Source organism: Gadus morhua, chromosome 11, assembly GCF_902167405.1.
Source record: "Gadus morhua chromosome 11, gadMor3.0, whole genome shotgun sequence".
Lineage (NCBI taxonomy): Eukaryota > Metazoa > Chordata > Actinopteri > Gadiformes > Gadidae > Gadus > Gadus morhua.
Genome location: NC_044058.1, coordinates 2,417,641 through 2,437,792, shown reverse-complemented (window position 1 = coordinate 2,437,792; position 20,152 = coordinate 2,417,641). Strand labels below are relative to the sequence as shown.

Sequence of the window (20,152 nt, the reverse complement as noted above, 5' to 3'; positions counted from 1 at the left end):
TCCGCGCCCTTGAGACACCGCGCCCTTGAGACACCTGGTCCAGGCCAAGAAGAAAAATAAATAATGGCATACTCCTATTGCCCTGTCCTCCCACCTCTTTTATTCTTCTCAATATTCTTTCTTAATTTTGTAATAAGTTACGTACCTATTGGGGCTGCCCTTGCACATGATAAATTAATGCTTTGTTCGTAATTGTGCGCAGTCCTGTAATTTTTTTTTAGCTTGTGAATAACCCTAATACATAAAAAAATGTAAAAGAAAACTCCCCGGAGTATAAACCTGGAACCCTATAGTGGGTCTGTGTTTTTCTCAGCTCACGCATCATTCTCACCTTTTTCACCCCGAGCCAGTTTGCATGCCTGAGTCTTCCTTGTGGTCACTTGCCATAACACTGTCATGTGTTTTATGAAAACACCATCAGTACATTTAAATTGAGTTGATGTGGACGGCCCTTTTTTTTGTCCGATTTCTTCAGTGTTCAGTGCCTGTTTGTGAGATATGCATTGTTTGAAAGATAAGCCTTTGATTTTGTTTAATTTTAATATGTCTTTCATCAACAGTGGTTTGGGGTTTTATAACAACAATTAAACTGCTTAACTACTGGTGAACGATGTTGCAGAACATATATGGTTTGTGTTGATTGCATGGAAAAGGGAATAACCAGTTACAACTTATATGGTAAGAGCCTGCACAGTAAAAAAACATAGTGTCAATTTTACTCTTTAAAGGTGCGGCCACACCAGACGCGTATCTCGCGTACTTCGCGTATGAAATCGCCATTTTCTCCATAGGGAACCATTGGTTTACGCGCGTATTACGCGTATTACGCGTATTTTCGCGTATTAAGCAACATTTTACGCGCGTATAGCGCGTATGTGGCGCGTATATTTACGCGCAATACGCGCTATACGCGCGTATATCGCGTACATTTCAAAAGAGTTCAAAAAATTGAACTTTTTACGCGAAGTACGCGAGATACGCGTCTGACGAGACACGCATTGCCCAATCAGCGTTGAGCTTGACCCGACGTCACTGGCAGAGAGTAGTGAGCTTGGACAGAGCATACGGCCGACATCTTCCTTTTTTCTGTGTGGAAATAGTAACATAGTTACGCCATTAAATGCTTTTATGGAAACATTTCTAGCGAGAAATGTGCATTTTACTTTCATAATGTTCACTCGGTGAATGTGAAGGATGTTTGGTTTGATAGTTATGACGAAGAAGGGAACGCTCCGTTCACTTGCATGGACAGAGTCTCTGGTTACTAAGCAACCTCAACGTCTTGGCGGACTATTTCTCTGCTGGGAAACACACCAGGACACACCATGTGAAGTTATTTTAACCCGATTATTGTTATTTATATCCGAGATTATTTAATCTAACCCGATCTAAACTCTATCACCCAAACACGGCGGCGTTGGGGTTTCCTACCTCGGACTCCAGCGCAGCCACGGCCGACAACTTTCTTTATTCTGGGTGGAAATAGTAACATAGTTACGCCATTAAATGCGTTTATGGAAACATTTTTAGCGAGAAATGTGCATTTTACTTTCGTAATGTTCGCTCGGTGAATGTGAAGGATGTTTGGTTTGATAGTTATGACGAATAGGGAACGCTCCGTTCACTTGCATGGACATGGACTCATCTAGGCGAGTGACGTAGGCGCGTATAGCGCGTATTGCGCGTATGCGACCATTTTTGACACAAAATGGTCAAGCAACATTTTACTCGCGTATCTCGCGTAAAAAGTACGCGAGATACGCGTCTGGTGTGGCCGCACCATAAGAGTTGAATTTAACTCTGTGTCAGATAACATTTGGTCCCACCCTAAATTAGTGTAAAATTTACTCTGTAGCCAGTGTAAGATTTTCAGAGTTAATATTACTCTATTTTGTGTCACAATTTACAATGAAATGTGTAAAAACATTTAACACTGTGATCTGTTTACACTGTTAGAGTAATATGATTTCACTACATAGAGTAGTTTCCACTCTAAATAGGCTATTCTTAAAATACACTATATAGTGTATATTTATTTTATTTTATTTTAATGAAATAGTAATGTTTTTAACTGCTATAATATAAGACAATACACACCATCAGGTACTGTAGCACCATTTATTTCCTGATAACTCCTCAGAGATAACAATATGGGACAACATACATAGTGGTGTCATTCTTTCCACATGACATTTGTAACAATAACATCACATGCACTATTCACATGACACTTATTCAGATGCTTCCTAAGACCAGAAAAACTATTGAAAAAACGTGAGCATCCCACTTGGCCACATTGAAGATAAAGAGTCCTTCCCGTACAGAGTCCATGTATCACTTTGAGGTGCTTTACTAGATTGTTTGCTTCACAAAAGACATTGATGCAAAGAAAGCATCTCATTGTTTAATTTCAAGAGTGCCTAACGCACCATTCTCGCTCGCAACTCTGCAATTCTTGGCGTTTCCTTAGTTTTCCCCACGTCAATGTTGTAAATGGAAGTTTGCAGAAAAGTGAAAAAGTTGTTCAAGGCAGGACTGTAAGATGTACCAAACACATAGTGGGCCTTGAAGAGCTCATCCAGGGCTCCAACCGAGCTGGTGGCTTGGCATGGAAGCGCATGCTTGTCGATGGCAATGAAGAAAGAGTGAATGCTGCTTTTTGTGGGTCCGTGAGCAAGGAGGTAGGGCTGACTGCTTTGAGGGATGTTGTCAAGATGCTGCTGCACACTTGTTCCCGTCTATAACAAAACACATTCAACAACACTATTTATTAAAACAATAACATATCACTCCAATCTCTAAACAATATAAGGATTCAAGAATTTTATGTCACATGCATAGAATTACTTGCGCAAAGCACATGCAGTGAAACTAAGGTTCTCCAGAAGAAAGGTTCAAAGGGAAGAGTGCTGTGTGTGTGTGTGGTGTGTGTGTGTGTGTGTGTGTATGTGTGTGTGGTGTGTGTGTGTGTGTGTGTGTGTGTGTATTGTAGAACTTTGAGTGATGACAGAAATTAGATAGATAAAATGATACAATGATGTTTGAGGGGATGCACGGCTGCAGTGTGTGTTTGGGGGTGAGTGATGTTGAGTGTAGGGTGCGTGACAAAGGGGTAGTGAGTGATGGGTGGGTGGAGTTGGGGTGTGTTGGTGGATGTTTGGAGTTGAGGTGTTGTTGGCAGGGGGGTGGGTGGTGGGAGGGATGAGGTTTGATTAATGTCTAGTGTACCTTTTGGAATTTGATGAGGTGATAAACTGCATTAGATGCAGATCTATTCCCTGGCCTCTTTCGTCCCTGTGCAGATGGTGGTAGCAGATGTAGCAGCAGTATGATGGCAGACAATGTCACTGTCCCAGCCTAGAGGCCAACAAGTATCAGGTTAACACTATGCCATAATTTTTCACCATCCTCAATATATTTAGCAACATGCTTCTCCACATCAAAGACTTACCCTTTTTCAACTTCAGTAGATGTCTCAGCGTTGTGCATTAAATCAAGAAGGTCTGTGGAGGGACAGTCCATGGCTTTCCTTAATGACTCCTGCTTTGAAAGTGGTAGGCCACCTCTCCATGAACTTGTTGGCAGTCTGCTCACCAACATCGCTCTAAAATCTTGTTCTATCTGTAGTTTGAAAAAGAAAAAAAAGAGAAAAGGAGGACAACCTGAGTTGGTACCTGTGTGCTACATTTTACAATATGTCTCAGTATTCAATGAATGTAGATGCCATACCAGTCCTGGGGTCTCATTTATAACCGTTGCGTACGCACAAAACGGGGCTGAAAGTTGCGTACGTGAACTTTTCACGCCAATATTATGTTAATTGTCCAACATTGTGCAATAACATAATATTTTTATGTGACCACTGTAAACAACCTGATCAAATGTCAATTAAATCCCCAAGTGTGAAAAACCAAGCCACACTCATCACCATCGTTGTCCGTTACTCTTGATGCTTTTCATGACAAATCAAGGCATTAAAAAAGGGGTTATGTTCAAGAACATTTTACGTTGGGTATATTTACAAACTGATTATCCAAGGCGTTCTCGTCAGTCTTATTACCGTAACCCTATAAATACAGAGGTGAGCGCCGTGGTAATGCTGCACCATATGGCACTTCTGGCGGACCATGCAGGATTCGGAGGGAGAGGGTATTTAGGGACCATAACGATTTATTGGTAGGCTACATAAAAATATGTAACTCTATGTCAGACCACTTCTTTTTTTAATTCTGGGACTGTGCGCTCCGTGCTACCTGACAGAGGTTCACTGCCTGCAGCAACATGTTGCCACTCACTCTGCTTTTTTGGTTGTTGGCGATTCCAATCCCGTGACCGCCGAACAAAACTACCTTTCGGGCCTCCATCTCACCCACAAGTGTCTCCACTTCAACCTCCGTGAAAATTTCGCTTTTTGATTTTCTCAGTACTTCTGCCATCCGAGTCTGTTTTATATGCAGATCGCATTCATGAGGTCATTTGCATTGACCATTTATGTTTAAAAAGGGGCGTGTAGAGGGCGGAACGTGAAGCTGATTCAGCTGCGCACAATTATAGTCAGTATGTGATTTATAAAGCAAAGATTGCGTACAGGTGTGCGTACGCAGTGTTTTATAAATCCGAATATTTTTTGGCGCACGCAAAACTTGGCTTCTGGGCGTACGTACATTTTTAGTAACGATCCCACGCAAAGTTTTATAAATGAGACCCCTGGTGTGTCTAGGAACCGTGGAAATACTGAGAAGACCTCTGCTGATTTGTTCTCATCATTGACCATGGCGTGGCGGTATGCGAAAGTGACTTTCATCTTTTCACGGATGGTCTCCTCATCAGCAGTGTGTCTCAACAAAGCGATAGCGCATTCCACTTCCTCGTCAGTCAGGACTCTGTCGGCAGTAAAGGGTCTAGTACGCCCATGGCCTGGCCCACCAACTTTAGAACAAGACAATTTTGTTGTTGCTGTTAATAACTACACAGTTTCATATCCTCCTTTAAACGCATTTCACAGGTTGATAATTCCACCTCATGATAAATATTACCTTTAGGAGATGTACTAACTGCAGGACCTCTTTCCTCAGCAGCTTTTCGTTGAATTGTCTTCAACCGCCATGCAATGTAGCCTGAACCACTTTCAGGATCGTAGTAATGTTCCTATGTATAATGTAGGCACAGTGTGATATATACATTCATATGATCTCTGAGCTCTGGATAAAAGCGTCTGCTAAATGCATAAATGTAAATGTAAATCTCAGCAGTTCGAAGGGCAAATATATTTTAAAACCTTTACTTACATAGCCATTCTGTGAATATGGGTCTTCAAGGTATGGAAACAGAGCGACAATCCCCTGTGCATACATCACTTTTACACTCCGGGGCGGCGATGTGCTGGTGTATTCAATAATCAACATTCATAGATAGCATTGAACAACATGATCTAAACAATAATTGCTATGTTTAAACAATGTCTCATGATAACATATTTGATCCATACTTACCCATGTGTTTCCGTCATCTCTGCAGTAAGTATGTTGATGAGCTGTCTTCTGGTTGAATCTGTAAATGATTTCGTTTTCGCATACTCCTCCATGACACGGTCACCTCCAGGCTTTGTCGTCAAGATTTTTTCAATCAGGTAAGAAATAAAATGTGCAGTATTGTATTTTGAAAAATACTTGGAAATTATGAAACAAATAAGATGCACCTCAAATTAAACATGTGAATCAAACTCCCCACACACACACAACTCACAGCTTTTGCTTCATAGTTAATGCGGCAAGGCCTTTTAGGTTGACTTCCTTCGGCTGCAACTGGCTCCTCAGCTGGGTCACACAACGAGAAGTTGAGGATCACTGTGTCTTCAGATGCAATAGAGCATGGAGATGACGTGGACTGAGGGTAACCTGAGCATTGGGAAATAAGAACACAATTACATAGTTCAACACTTCCACTTCAACGATGTGTGTGTAGTCTTATGCAGGTAGGCAGCAATTACCAGGTGCTTCATTGGCCAATGAAATTAGGAAAGGTCCATGGAACTCTTGTACGATCTCCTCAAAAACTTCAGAGTCGACCTCTGTGTTAGACTGGTCATAAACCTTGATGTCCAACCGTCTGTCTTCAGCAATGTTAAATTTTAGACTCACTAGAGTAAAAGAAATAAACAGTGCACAAAATGTTCTGATGAGAAACAATTGCAATATGCCACCACTTGATCAGGCTACTTTCAATCCAAATTTAGTGACTAACCTTCTCTCAAGAAATCACCGAATGTTAGTTCAGGCAGCTTCATGTACTTCTGCACTCCGCCAAACGAGACACGCAGCAGCATTTTCTGTTAAATTTAAATTTAAGGAAGGTTGAATAACTGTTAATATCCATCAAAATATTCTCTGAAGAATCAGAGCAAAGTTATTAGAAAACGTGATGGTCTAATAAACACTCTTTTATTAGACCACCGGACTTATGGTATTGTAACGCTGGGTGTAAGTTAGCGTCACCTTAATAAAGTCTATTTTTGGGGTCGTGGGTAAGAACAGCACGGGGACAGCTTCTTCAGAGCAACTTGTATATGTTTTATTCTCCGCTCAAGAAAACAGACAAGTTGCACCCTTGTCGCCGGTAACAAACTTGAAACTAGCCTCGTGTGCGGCGTATCACTCCGCCCAACCTAACTACGGTGAACCCTATGGATACAAACTACACAGGAAGAAGTAGTTCCCCAATCTAAATAATTATATAAAGAATATATTTATCAAATCATTAACCATCATAGAAATCATATTTTCTTTTACACAATTATTCACAAAAATAAATCTCCTCTTACAGTATCAATAGGTTGATATACGGGGTGCTAATAAACTTGTTAGCTGAGAGTATAACCTCGTGTCTTTCTAATGACTTTCTTGCCATTCAGAAATTGTTGAAATTACTCTCAATGTCTGGTTTCAGACAGGCACAAGTCAAGCACGACAACATATCATCTTGCAAATTATTTCAACTTGGGCAGAAACCACGTTGTCAAGCTAACTTGCTAACATTTTGGTACGTTAACCCAACGTCACCCACCCGGCCGAACAACTTCAATTATCACTAACCCATACATGGCACGGTGTTAACAAATAAATCAAGTCTGAAATGTATAATTTAAATGAATTTCGTTATCAACTCTATTACTTCTAAGTTCTTGACGTGGTATTGCAGTCGAATGCATCTGAACTTGAAGTCAGTGAGGCATATTGATTAGCTAACTACATCTATGCATGCCTAACTTAACTTAATACGCCTACCATCGTCTATCATCGTCAATGTATTGCAAAAAGTTGGTCGTTAGTGGAAAAATAACTAGCTAGATGGTGAAAACCTACAAATATTCATACAAACTTACCACGATAGGTCTGCTAGTGGGGAGAGAGACGATTTCCAACGTGCCACTGCCCGCTCGAGCTCCAGTTCAGACTAGTACTTTCGCGGGGAATCATCACCATGTAGAGTAGATTTGGTCATTGTGTGCATGTTGGACTTAACTCTCACTTTTGACACTACTATTTAGACGATTTTACTCTGTACATTGTTATAACTACTCTATCCAGAGGAAAATAGTTTTACTCTGCAATAATGACACTTTATTTTTTACTGTGTGGTAATACCATGGAAACAAACAAGGCTTCCTTTTACAGTACAGTTTCAGCTTAATTACTGGGTAAATTGTCGTGTTTTACTTGGTAACGTCGCAGAACGTACATGGTACAAGCTTGTGTTGACTACATGGAAAAGGGAATAATGTATTACAAATTATATGGTAAGAACCTGGTAATACCATGGAAACAAACGAGGCTTCCTTTTACAGTACAGTTTCAGCTTAATTACTGGGTAAATTGTCGTGTTTTACTTGGTAACGTCGCAGAACGTACATGGTACAAGTTTGTGTTGACTGCATGGAAAAGGGAATAATGTATTACAAATTATATGGTAAGAACCTGGTCATACCATGGAAACAAACGAGGATTCCTTTTCCAGGACAGTTTCAGCTTAATTACTGGGTATATTGTCGTGTTTTACTTGGTAACGTCGCAGAACGTACATGGTACAAGTTTGTGTTGATTGCATGGAAAAGGGAATAATGTATTACAAATTATATGGTAAGAACCTGGTAATACCATGGAAACAAACGAGGCTTCCTTTTACAGTACAGTTTCAGCTTACTTACTGGGTAAATTGTCGTGTTTTACTTGGTAACGTCGCAGAACGTACATGGTAAATGTTTGTGTTGACTGCATGGATAATGGAATGTATCTATTATAAATTATATGGTAAGAACCTGGTAATACCATGGAAACAAACGGCTTCGTACCCAGTATTTAAGAAGATGTACCATGACACTAGAGGAAAACTTCCTGCAGAGGTTGTTACCAGGTAAGTAATTCCATAGTGGTAAATTGAATAAACCCTTTCTAAATGGGTGTAGCTATGAATAATAACTAAGATTAATAATTTTATTGGAAAGTACTATGCTCATTTCTAGATAGTAGGCCTACATCATTAAATTTGGGCTGTTACCAACATAAACCCTGGATAATAGGTGTTTCTAAGAATTGGTTGCCTAATTTCCTAGGAAGTACACAATATCGGAGTTATTACCAACCTAAAACAGTTACAACTACACGCTACTTAGTTGAGTTGATGGGTAATAGTGGAGGTTTTACTTGGTACATCAGCTGTAATTCCTCTGTATTTACCTTATTACCAGTGGTAATTACACAGTAATCCACTATAATTTACCGGATAATTCCTCTGTATTTACCTTCTTATTACCAATGGTAATTACCCAGTAATACACTATGATTTACCATGTATTTACCAGATAATTCCTCTGTATTTAACTTCTTATTACCAATGGTAATTACCCAGTAATACACTATGATTTACCGTGTATTTACCGGGTAACTACCTCTGTATTTACCTTCTTATTACCAGTGGTAATTACCCAGTAATACACTATAATTTACCATGTATGTACAGGGTAAATACCTAGTAATTAGGGGACTGTAAAAGGAAGGGTAACCAAAAATGAAACCTTAATAACTTAAAAATTAAAAGAGCACCAATGTTTATTTGTCGTGCACAAACGTGCACAAACGATGCACAAATGATCGAGACACATTTGAACCGATTCGGACAATATTGGGGTGCTGAGTGACGTCATATGTTTACAAAATGTAATGTTTGATATCTCAAAAACGGAATGAGCACAAATTTTCATTTGCCGTGCACAAACGTGCACAAACGAAGCACAAACGATCTGAAATAGTTGTACATGTTTTTTTTACACATGGGGTGCCAACTTCATGCAGGTGTAATAAAAGGTAGTAAATTCATCTCTGATTCCTGCATATACCCTGTTAATGATACAAAGCCTTAACTAAACCCATTCTATTCTGTTTGCAGAAACTGGAAACTTCAGAGTATATTTTATCTTAAGTTAGAAAATCTTTGTTTCCTCATCAGATCCCAGTCCATCATGCTCCTGTACTTGTCTGCTGTGCCACCATCATGCCTCATGCATCACCTCTCAGCGCCCTGCCCAGCTGCATCTTATTCCGTTACTCCAGCTCTTTCACATAAGTGACAAACACGCTCCACCCAAGTGTTTTTAATATTTTATTAATTATGCTTAAGGTGTGCTTAAGTGGCCTGATCAATAAAATGCTTTTTTATTAATATAACATTATGGCTCCATCAAAAGCAAAGTACACTTGCCATTTACAGTTATCATTTATACTATCCTAGACATCTTTAATCTTATTTACATAGGCCTACAGTAGGCCTGATTTCCTCTGAATGTTTAAATAAAATAATTCCCTGTCCATGTCAGATCCCTGTCCATCATACTCCTGTTGTTGTCTTCCTGCACACCTGACTGCCTCCTCCATCGATTGCAGCCACAGCCCTCTCCCTCTCCTTCAATATTTCATGTTGAATACATTTCAGGATCAAGTTTGAGATTCAGTTTCAGTATTACTTGTTTTTGAAACCTGACGTGGGGCTGGCACCGCCACCATCATATCAGTCTTATTTATTGCACCCACACATAATAGGTCCATGATACCATGTGGGGTCATTTCAGACTCCTTTGCTTCCTAACACCTTGTGAGTTCCCTGGGCACACCAACTGATGGGTCAATGTATATATTGGGCATTTGATTCTCGTTTCAGAAACAGAAATATATTAAAAAACGAGTGGTAATTATTATTTCTGTTTTAACATTCAAAAAGGTATATACAAGGTGCTTTTCTTATAAAGTCAAAAAGGGGCAAACAAATCTGAAATAATAATTGTTAAACATATAGAGAATCATCGGGGGATTACTTCCATGGTCGGTAAACAATGCGACTGCTATCGCTCAGACCTCTCGCTTATGATGCTACAATGCTAACAATGCTAAAAAACAAGAATATTTCTGCATCCGGTACGTCATGAAGTAGGGCGTGGCCATAGACCCACGATGCGGAAGCATATCTCTCCTTGATGTTGGGACCATAGATATATACAGGGTGCGATTTGTGAAAAAACCAGAGGGGGGGATAATTTTGAGAGACATTTTATTCAGGAAAAATAACCACACAACAGTGTGAAAACTTATGAAAACAGTTGATCTTGTGACCTTGTGTATCTAAACCTTACACTTAGGCTTCATAACGTAGGCGGTAGGCCTATTTTGAACGTGAACTTAACCACTGCATTTGCAGAAATATTTTCTCATAGCTAAAATTGTTTTTAAATGTGCCAAATAAAAAAATATATATATTTTTTCCCGATATCAGTTCAACAGAAAATATGAAATACCACAATGTGCTGTCAAGACGTTTTTTTTTTATTTTATGGGTTAATCGGGTAGACTATAGGTCAGACTACGAAAACAGTCCGCTCTGATGACGCACTTCAGCCTCTTTTTTTTGCTTTCCTGTTGGCGGATCGATAGCAGCGTGGTGACCCTGCTTCAACCACATCTCTGCAAATCTGCGGGCCGGGAAGGAAGCAACATCTAGTGCATTTACAGAGATGAAAAGCAGATTGTGCAGTGTGGACACATTCATTCTGTTTCTGCCATCTGCAAGAATGTGGTTCATGGCGCTGAAACCTCTTTCACACTCGGCTGTGCACACTAGGAGCGTGGAGACAGCGGTGAGAACTTTGCGCATGCTCTCTCCTGTGACACCGTGACATTTAAACTCATCGAACTCCTTCAGGAGTATGGGACTGGTTGCGGCCTCAACAGCAAGAGTTTTGTGTATGGCGAGAAGTTTTTCATCGCCGTAGAGGATGCGCTCGTCTTCATCAGATGGCCAGTTTGATGGATTTAGAGCGGCGGCGGCAGAGATTATCCCGTTGTCATCCAGCCTGCGCTCACGCGCGACGCCTCTGACTCGCTCCCGGTAGATCAAAATCACAGCACAATCAAAATGAAGACGGACCCTGTGTATTTTGGTTGTTAATTATTACGATGTAATGGTGAAAATACTTTGGGTGGGGGGGATCATTTTTATCCCCACCGAGGATAAAAATAATTCAGCAGAGGGTAGGACGTGTAAACCAGAGGGGGGGATAATCCCCACCATCCCCACCGGCAAATCGCACCCTGGATATATATATTAACATTAATATATATATCTATGGTTGGGACCATGGACATATTATAAAACAGCCCGCTTAAACAGCTGCAATACCAGGCTTGGCCACTGAGCACTGGTGAATGGCGGAAGTATGCACTGTTCCTGGGGTCTTGGGTCCGACTGGGACTCTCTAAATCGACGCCACTTCGCCCGGGGCGGGACTTTACGTCCTACGTCACTCGCTATGGGTGTGCATCTGTGCGCGTAGCCGTTTGTCTCAGGGATCTGTGCTCGAACTCCCTTGCACTACAGGAGTATGAGCGTCAGTGTCGTTCGCGATGGAGGGTGGGTGACATTCCTACAGTCTGTGATGATAGGCTATATTTCTACAAATGACTTACTATTACTAGCGGTTAACATGACGAAACAACACAAACTAAGCTAACATTAGACTATAGCCATACCAGATAACGCCATACCAGCTAACCCTAACTATTTCTATTAAACTCTGAACCATTTTGCAACAGGCAACTGTGTGTTGGTGTGTCTTATTGCTTCCCACGTCTGCGTCTGGATCTTTCCCACTCCTGGCTAATAGTTTCAGCTTTGGTACTGTATGTCAGAAATGATCACCCTGTACCACACTGCTGACTTGTTGATGTTTTGTGAGCACTCAAGCATTTCTCTAGGTATCTTAAGTTTCCTACTGGAGTCATCAAAACTTTGGACTTTGTGTTATTGTAAGAAACATTGTGTTGCAAAAACACTTTGTGTCTTACCCTTACCGTTACCCTAACCTTAAACCCAGCAACATTTCTTCATCATAAACTACAAGTTACGCAAAATGGCATACAAACATCCATTCCAATATGAAAGAAAAAAGCTAGCTTCATCAAGGAATCAAACCCCTTAACCCCGCGTTAATGAGTTGTTCTCTGACCACTAACCCATCAGGTACATGTGATTCAAGAGTTAACCACTTGACAATCTTTAAACTTCGGTTGCCTAGAAATTGTAAAGACAGTGATGTGTGTACATTGTGCGAGTATCCGTCACTCGCGATGTGTGTGCAGTCCAAAATGATAGAAAAAACCTTGCATCACCAGGGAATCAAACCCTCAATCATCAGTCTCTAAACGTTGGTCGTTGGTAACTGTAAACAAAGAGATCGCATTTTGTTTAACTGCTAACTAACGAACGGGTTTATGCAGTCACTGAACCAAGATTATGGAAATAAAAGACCACTTTTCCATCAGAAAAATCATCAGAACCGTCATTACCAACCCATAGACACTAAAACCCAAAACCTTTCTCACATGCACACCCATCGCGAGTGACGGCTACGCGCACACATGCACCAACCCGGTATCACGCGATTGCGTGCTCATGCGCACAAACGTTAATCTATTGAAGCGTGTTCCAGAGTACGATAGTCCGACTTTTTGCGTGCTACACAGAACGAAATGTAAACCAATGCTTTCTGAATGGGAGTGTTGTCAGACAATGAACGTGCTCCACAAAACGGTACGAGAGAGAGAGAAAGAGAGAGAGGGAGGGACAGAGAGAGAGAGAGAGAGAGAGCGAGAGAGAGGCTTCAGAAAGGGTGTGCGCAGATAGTACAGTGCACCCTAGTTATGTTTATGCCAAAACCACAAATGCTATATATATATATATTGCCTAATTATATATATTGCCTATATATATGTATAGGCTATATATATAATTAGGCTATAATTATATTATTTAGCGTGTAATGAGACAATCTATAGCCAAATTGTCGAAGATGCCCGAGAATCTCCGGGGATATCAGCATGGGAAATCGGCGAATCAGACCCATGAACCTATAAAGAAAGACGTCATCTCAAGCGGGAGAGAACGTTTGCGGTGCTGGTTTGTGTCACGTAAGCACAGTGTCGTGTTCCAATACCCGTACTGTCCGTACTTACTAGCCAAAATTTGAGTACGCAGTACGTTCCAATTCAGATCCGGCGAAAAGAAGTATACTTCAAGGACCCTATTGAAACGTGATCAGGGACACGTAGGCCTACTTTCTAAATTGTGTATTTCAATTGGAAGTACGCTATTTGTCGTGTCACTAAGCATGACTTCCAAACTAAGGTTCTCCCTAATGTCCCTTATGGAGCTCCGTACAGATCATTCATTGTTGAAAATTGTCTGTGATAACTAACAAATGACAGCTTTTGGCCACCCGTTTCTACTTAAAATTGTCTGTGATAACTAACAATACGACAGCTTTTGGCCACCCGTTTCTACTTTCACCTTTGATACTGAGAAATTGTGACAATACACGGATATATTAAATGCAGGTGCGCTGCTCTGTAGGCAAACCGCGAAGGAAAAAAGGGTAGCTGCTTCATTTGTTCTTTTTAGAATTGTATGTCTTGATGTTTATTTTATCTAGCCATCTATTCTCTTGTTTTTGGCTATGTGAATGAACGTCCGCGTCGATGCCTCAATCGCAAGTCCAGTGTCGCGAGCGGACGTTGCCATGACATCTAGAAATCATACCGTATTTAATGGGTTGTAGTGAGTGTAACATAATTCACCTACAGTATTTTGTTATGTGTTGTTCTTTCAATTGTGTTAGGCATGTCGTTTACTATCTTGGTGGTTCAGGGATCGCTGTCCCTTTTAAGGATTACGAGCGTCTCATGACGTCAGAGCCCATGCGGGATTTGTTTACCTTCAGCACGTTTTGATTTCCTGTTTCTCCCATACTAAATAAACGAGTCACACAACTGTGTGCTCAACGTGCGAAATTGTATCTCTCACTTATGGCAATTTCCACAGGGTTATCATTAATATTGATGTGTAGGGGTTGTTTATAACTCGTGAATAATATTGTTTAGACCACGGTCTGGGGGAATACTCCGATTCTGATTGGCTGCAGTGCGTGCATTAACTCCTGATATAGCCCAACAGACACCTGCTAAGTAGTTCCAGTCAGTGTTTAGATTCTCTGCCCGAGCCGGGCCTTTGATCGAGCGTTTTTATTTTTATTTTACCATTAGTTTATTGGCCTAATCTGAGGAGAAATCTATGCCATAAACAGAAATATTATAGGCCTTTATTACACGGGTCTTCTCAATGCCGTGGAACGCTCCGTTCTTGGGTAGTAGTCCGGTGAGTTGTCTATCCCAGCGTCTTCCGTTGCTAAGCGACGTCACCGTCTTTGCGGACAAATTATTTCTCTGCTGATCAACACTACGAATGGCCAAAAGACTTGTATCCCCCCCCCTTAAATAATACTATGGCAGAATTATTATTATTATTATTCTCATTCAACTTGAACATGTGTTTTTACAGTAGAGTGGTGGAGGGATGACGTATGTTGGCCAACCCGGAAGTGAGCGTCGCCCTGGATTCCCTCGACAAAAAGCCAACGGGTTTTGCCATTGGATTTTGGATTATTGCTGAAACATTTGCATCTTTGAAGCACCTCCTCAAAAACTAAAAATAAATAAATATATAAAAATAACCGTGCTCCAAAGAACGAAATGTAAACCAATGCATTCTGAATGGGAGTGTTTCTCTGATTTTTCCATGCTACACAGAACGAAATGTAAACCCATGCAAATAAAGACTTCATGGTCATAATAATTTAAATATCATTAATATCCTGAGTGTGTATGGTGGTATTCAATTTCTTTCAACGGGGCTGCATCCAGTCACTTGACCGTTATGGTTGCTATGGTGCTATCGACCGCCCCCTCTAATCCTTACATGGCTCTAAAAACCAGGCGGCAAAGGAGCTGCCGTCCATTGTGTTGTTTTTGTCGTAAACTAGGGTCCGATGGTTAGAAAATAGGCAGATATTCCAAGGTATTCTTAAAAGGCAGCTTGGATGTTTTTATTTTCTGCAGTTTAGACTTCTACTATATCCTATTTTGGAAAGCAAAACACCAAGCTCATTGATTTAACGAGGCAGGGTCATTTGAAACAATTTATTAAATAAATATTTGTGAGATGTCATTACTTCTCCTGAGTTTGCTTCCTATTTATGTTGAGTATACACCCCTACTGTCCACAAGCATCCCTCCCCCCTCCCCATATGGATTTGGAGAACTGTTGCCACGTCCCAGTGGTGAAGGTATCATATATATGAAAGAGGGCATTCAATTATACTATAATGATCAATTAGGAGGCCGAAGCCCTAAAGGAAATGATGCAATAGGTGACTGAGGGTCAACATTTGAGAACCCCTTTTATCAAAGGGGGTCTCAAAGGACTCATACGCTTCAACCTGTGGCTCCAGCCCTACAGGAAATGACTCAGCAAGTGCTCCATCTCGTTGCACCTGCACCCAGCGGCTCGCTTGCAAGATTTTGGCCTGAAGTTCTTCCCAGACCTACACCCTAGCCATCCAACATGCATATCTGAGAATCAGGCCTCTCTTTAATAATGACAAAAAGCTATGAGAGAAATACACATGAACTTTTGTTATTTCATAAGCGGCGTGGTGCCAGCTCCTTTTGACCTTTTGACCCCAGACTTCTGGGGGAATAGCTGAATCAATTCATTAGTCAATCAGAAGTATGTAAATATCTTCCAAGGCGTCCTTCAACATCTACGCTTCCAGGCGATTGCAAAGGTGCCACACATGAGCATATTCAAACATGTTTAATGGTAGTAATTAGCTGTCGAAATTGGAGGGTTAATCAATAATGAGCAGCTATTGATTTGCTTCCCGATAGAAATTTGTGACAAATGACATGTTATTTAGCATCTACACGTTGAGCTGAGTCCAATGACACCAAGCATGCGGGTGGTAACATGTATTTTACATGGTACACCTAGGTCTAGGACATGATCTCGGTCTAGCAAGAGGGCGAGCTTGATCTCATTGGACTCAGCTTAACGTGTAGATGCTAAATAACATGTAATTTGTCAGAAATCTCCATCGGGAAGCAAATCTATAGCTGGTCATTATTGATAAAGGCCTCCAAAATCGACAGCTAATTACTACCCCGAAACATATTCAAATATGATCATGTGTGGCACTGTTGCAATCGCCTCGAAACGTAGATGTCATAGCACACCTTGTTTGCTCCTTTACGCCACCGGGAAGATATTTTCATACTTCTAATGGATTGATTCATATTTTAAGGTTCTCGGAGTGAGACTTTAAGCGGCTGCAGCAGAAGTGTTGAGACGAAAGATGATATCAAGAAATTTATAGAATATTCCCATTCACATTATGATTCTTCGTCATAACATCCGACCAAACATCCTTCACATTCACCAAGCGAAGATTATGAAAGTCCAGGCCCCACCTTCCTGCACTCGACTGGGCCAAGTTTCAGGCAGGAAGGGCCTCCCCTTCCTGCCCTCGGGGTCCGACCGGGCCAAGTTTCGGTGCGGGGGTCCCAGTTAGGCCCTAGAATAAGGTATTCAAATTTCAGGGCGGTAGGACCTTCCTATCTCAAAAACTGTTTTTACACCACATTCTGAACCATTAGGTCTTGCAGGCAACACTTCTGAGGGGTTTTGTCCCAATGACAGTCCATTTGGGAAAACTTTTTTTCTCTAAGGGCTAGAACTCCAAAGCTCGGATATGTCGTTCTCGGGGCCCCGGGAAATGTGTGTAAACATTTAAGTATCCCTGGCTATCTCGAAAAGGCCGGAAAAGGGGCGTGACCTCCAACAGTACAGTAAATGTAAATAAGACAGAGGTTAGTTTCTAGTCCCCATTTTTTGTGGGATGGAGGTGTACATTTGTGGCTTAAGGTGTGTAGACACAGCTGGCCTGTGGCCACGTTTTTGAAGTCTGGGGTCAAAAGGTCAAAAGGAGCCGGCACCACGCCGCTCATGAGATAACAAAAAGTTCATGTGTATTTCTCTCATAACTTTTTGTCCTTATTAAAGAGAGGCCTGATTCTCAGATATGCATGTTGGAAGGCTAGGGTGTAGGTCTGGGAAGAACTTCAGGCCAAAATCTTGCAAGCGAGCTGCTGGGTGCAGGTGCAACGAGATGGAGCACTTGCTGAGTCATTTCCTGTAGGGCTGGAGCCACAAGTTGAAGCGTATGCATCCTTTGAGACCCCCTTTGATAAAAGGGGGTCTCAAATGTTGACCCTCAGTCACCTATTGCATCACTTCCTTTAGGGCTTCGGCCTCCTAATTGATCATTATAGTATAATTGAATGCCCTCTTTCATATATATGATACCTCCACCACTGGGACGTGGCAACAATTCTCAAAATCCATATGGGGAGGGGGGGGGGGGATGCTTGTGGACAGTAGGGGTGTATACTCGACATAAATAGGAAGCAAACTCAGGAGAAGTAATGACCTCTCACAAATATTTATTGAATCAATTGTTTCAAATAACCCTGCCTCGTTAAATCAATGAGCTTGGTGTTTTGCTTTCCAAAATAGGTTATAGTAGAAGTCTAAACTGCAGAAAATAAAAACATCCAAGCTGCCTTTTAAGGATACCTTGGAATATCTGCCTTTTCTCTAACCATCGGACCCTAGTTTACGACAAAAAAAACACAATGGACGGCAGCTCCTTCGCCGCGTGGTTTTTAGAGCCATGTAAGGATTAGAGGGGGCGGTCGATAGCAACCACCATAGCAACCATAACGGTCAAGTGACTGGATGCAGCCCCGTTGAAAGAAATTGAATACCACCCTACACACTCAGGATATTAATGATATTTAAATTATTATGACCATGAAGTCTTTGTTTGCATGGGTTTACATTTCGTTCTGTGTAGCATGGAAAAATCAGAGAAACACTCCTATTCAGAATGCATTGGTTTACATTTCGTTCTTTGGAGCATGGTTATTTTTATATATTTATTTATTTTCAGTATTTTAGGAGGTGCTTCAAAGGTGCAAATGTTTCAGCAATAATCCAAAATCCAATGGCAAAACCCGTTAGCTTTTTGTCGAGGGAATCCAGGGCGACGCTCACTTCCGGGTTGGCCAACATACGTCATCCCTCCACCGCTCTACTGTAAAAACACATGTTCAAGTTGAATGAGAATATTAATAATAATAATAATAATTCTGCCATAGTATTTATTCAAGGGGGGGGGGGGTTACAAGTCTTTTGGCCATTCGTAGTGTTGATCAGCAGAGAAATAATTTGTCCGCAAAGACGGTGACGTCGCTTAGCAACGGAAGACGCCGGGATAGACAACTCACCGGACTACTACCCATGAACGGAGCGTTCCACGGCATTGAGAAGACCCATGTAATAAAGGCCTATAATATTTCTGTTTATGGCATAGATTTCTCCTCAGATTAGGCCAATAAACCAATGGTAAAATAAAAATAAAAACGCTCGATCAAAGGCCCGGCTCGGGCAGAGAATCTAAACACTGACTGGAACTACTTAGCAGGTGTCTGTAGGGCTATATCAGGAGTTAATGCACGCACTGCAGCCAATCAGAATCGGAGTATTCCCCCAGACCGTGGTCTAAACAATATTATTCACGAGTTATAAACAACCCCTACACATCAATATTAATGATAACCCTGTGGAAATTGCCATAAGTGAGAGATACAATTTCGCACGTTGAGCACACAGTTGTATGACTCGTTTATTTAGTAAGAGAGAAACAGGAAATCAAAACGTGCTAAAGGTAAACAAATCCCGCATGGGCTCTGACGTCATGAGACGCTCGTAATCCTTAAAAGGGACAGCGATCCCTGAACCACCAAGATAGTAAACGACATGCCTAACACAATTGAAAGAACAACACATAACAAAATACTGTAGGTGAATTATGTTACACTCACTACAACCCATTAAATACGGTATGATTTCTAGATGTCATGGCAACGTCCGCTCGCGACACTGGACTTGCGATCGAGGCATCGACGCGGACGTTCATTCACATAGCCAAAAACAAGAGAATAGATGGCTAGATAAAATAAACATCAAGACATACAATTCTAAAAAGAACAGATGAAGCAGCTACCCTTTTTTCCTTTGCGGTTTGCCTACAGAGCAGCGCACCTGCATTTAATATATCCGTGTATTGTCACAATTTCTCAGTATCTAAGGTGAAAGTAGAAACGGGTGGCCAAAAGCTGTGTTAAAATGTAAGCCTATTTTTTATGTTCTCAGGTTACATGACTGTAAATATTATTTACTCTTGGCGACACAAGAGGGCGCAAGAGCACACAATAATTAATGTGATGAATGTTCATGTATTGTATTGTGACCTAATGGACTTCCCGTACATGGACATTTTTATGCGTAACGTTTTCTATATTCAAAAAGTCAGTCCGCGCTCAACCCAACCGGCAGATGGCCACATTTCATTGTTCTGAAATAAATGTCCTATAATGAGAGAAGTCGTAAGCCTCCTTCCTACGCATCGTCAGCAGCACCACTCTGCTGATAAAACTCAACAGGTTATGGGCCCAGGAGACGTTTGGAGGAGAAGATAGTCGACGAAAGCCAAGAAAGTTGCAACGGATCGCGTGCTGAAGAAGGCTGCTAACCCGAGGAGAGGGGCAAGCTAGCATGGCAGAGCAACGAAAGGCAAGTAGCAGCAGGCTACATCGAC

General features: G+C 41.3%; 1 protein-coding gene and 3 long non-coding RNA genes across 4 annotated transcripts in view; 1 reads left to right on the top strand and 3 right to left on the bottom strand.

The window, feature by feature from the left end:
• The window catches only part of LOC115553796 (juxtaposed with another zinc finger protein 1), a gene marked incomplete at its 5' end in the record, with an annotated part of 219,932 nt that overhangs the window by 119,848 nt on the left and 79,932 nt on the right, over positions 1 to 20,152 (top strand).
• LOC115553351 (uncharacterized) lies at positions 2,105 to 3,274 on the bottom strand. The gene is made up of 2 exons (XR_003978447.1): positions 3,229 to 3,274; positions 2,105 to 2,738 (listed from the first exon to the last, which is right to left on the bottom strand). It is a non-coding gene; the product is annotated as an uncharacterized LOC115553351 (long non-coding RNA).
• Positions 4,716 to 5,380, bottom strand: LOC115553349 (uncharacterized). The gene is made up of 3 exons (XR_003978445.1): positions 5,289 to 5,380; positions 5,037 to 5,148; positions 4,716 to 4,929 (listed from the first exon to the last, which is right to left on the bottom strand). It is a non-coding gene; the product is annotated as an uncharacterized LOC115553349 (long non-coding RNA).
• Positions 5,399 to 6,831, bottom strand: LOC115553350 (uncharacterized). Its single transcript, XR_003978446.1, has 4 exons — positions 6,495 to 6,831; positions 6,244 to 6,328; positions 5,990 to 6,139; positions 5,399 to 5,897 (listed from the first exon to the last, which is right to left on the bottom strand). It is a non-coding gene; the product is annotated as an uncharacterized LOC115553350 (long non-coding RNA).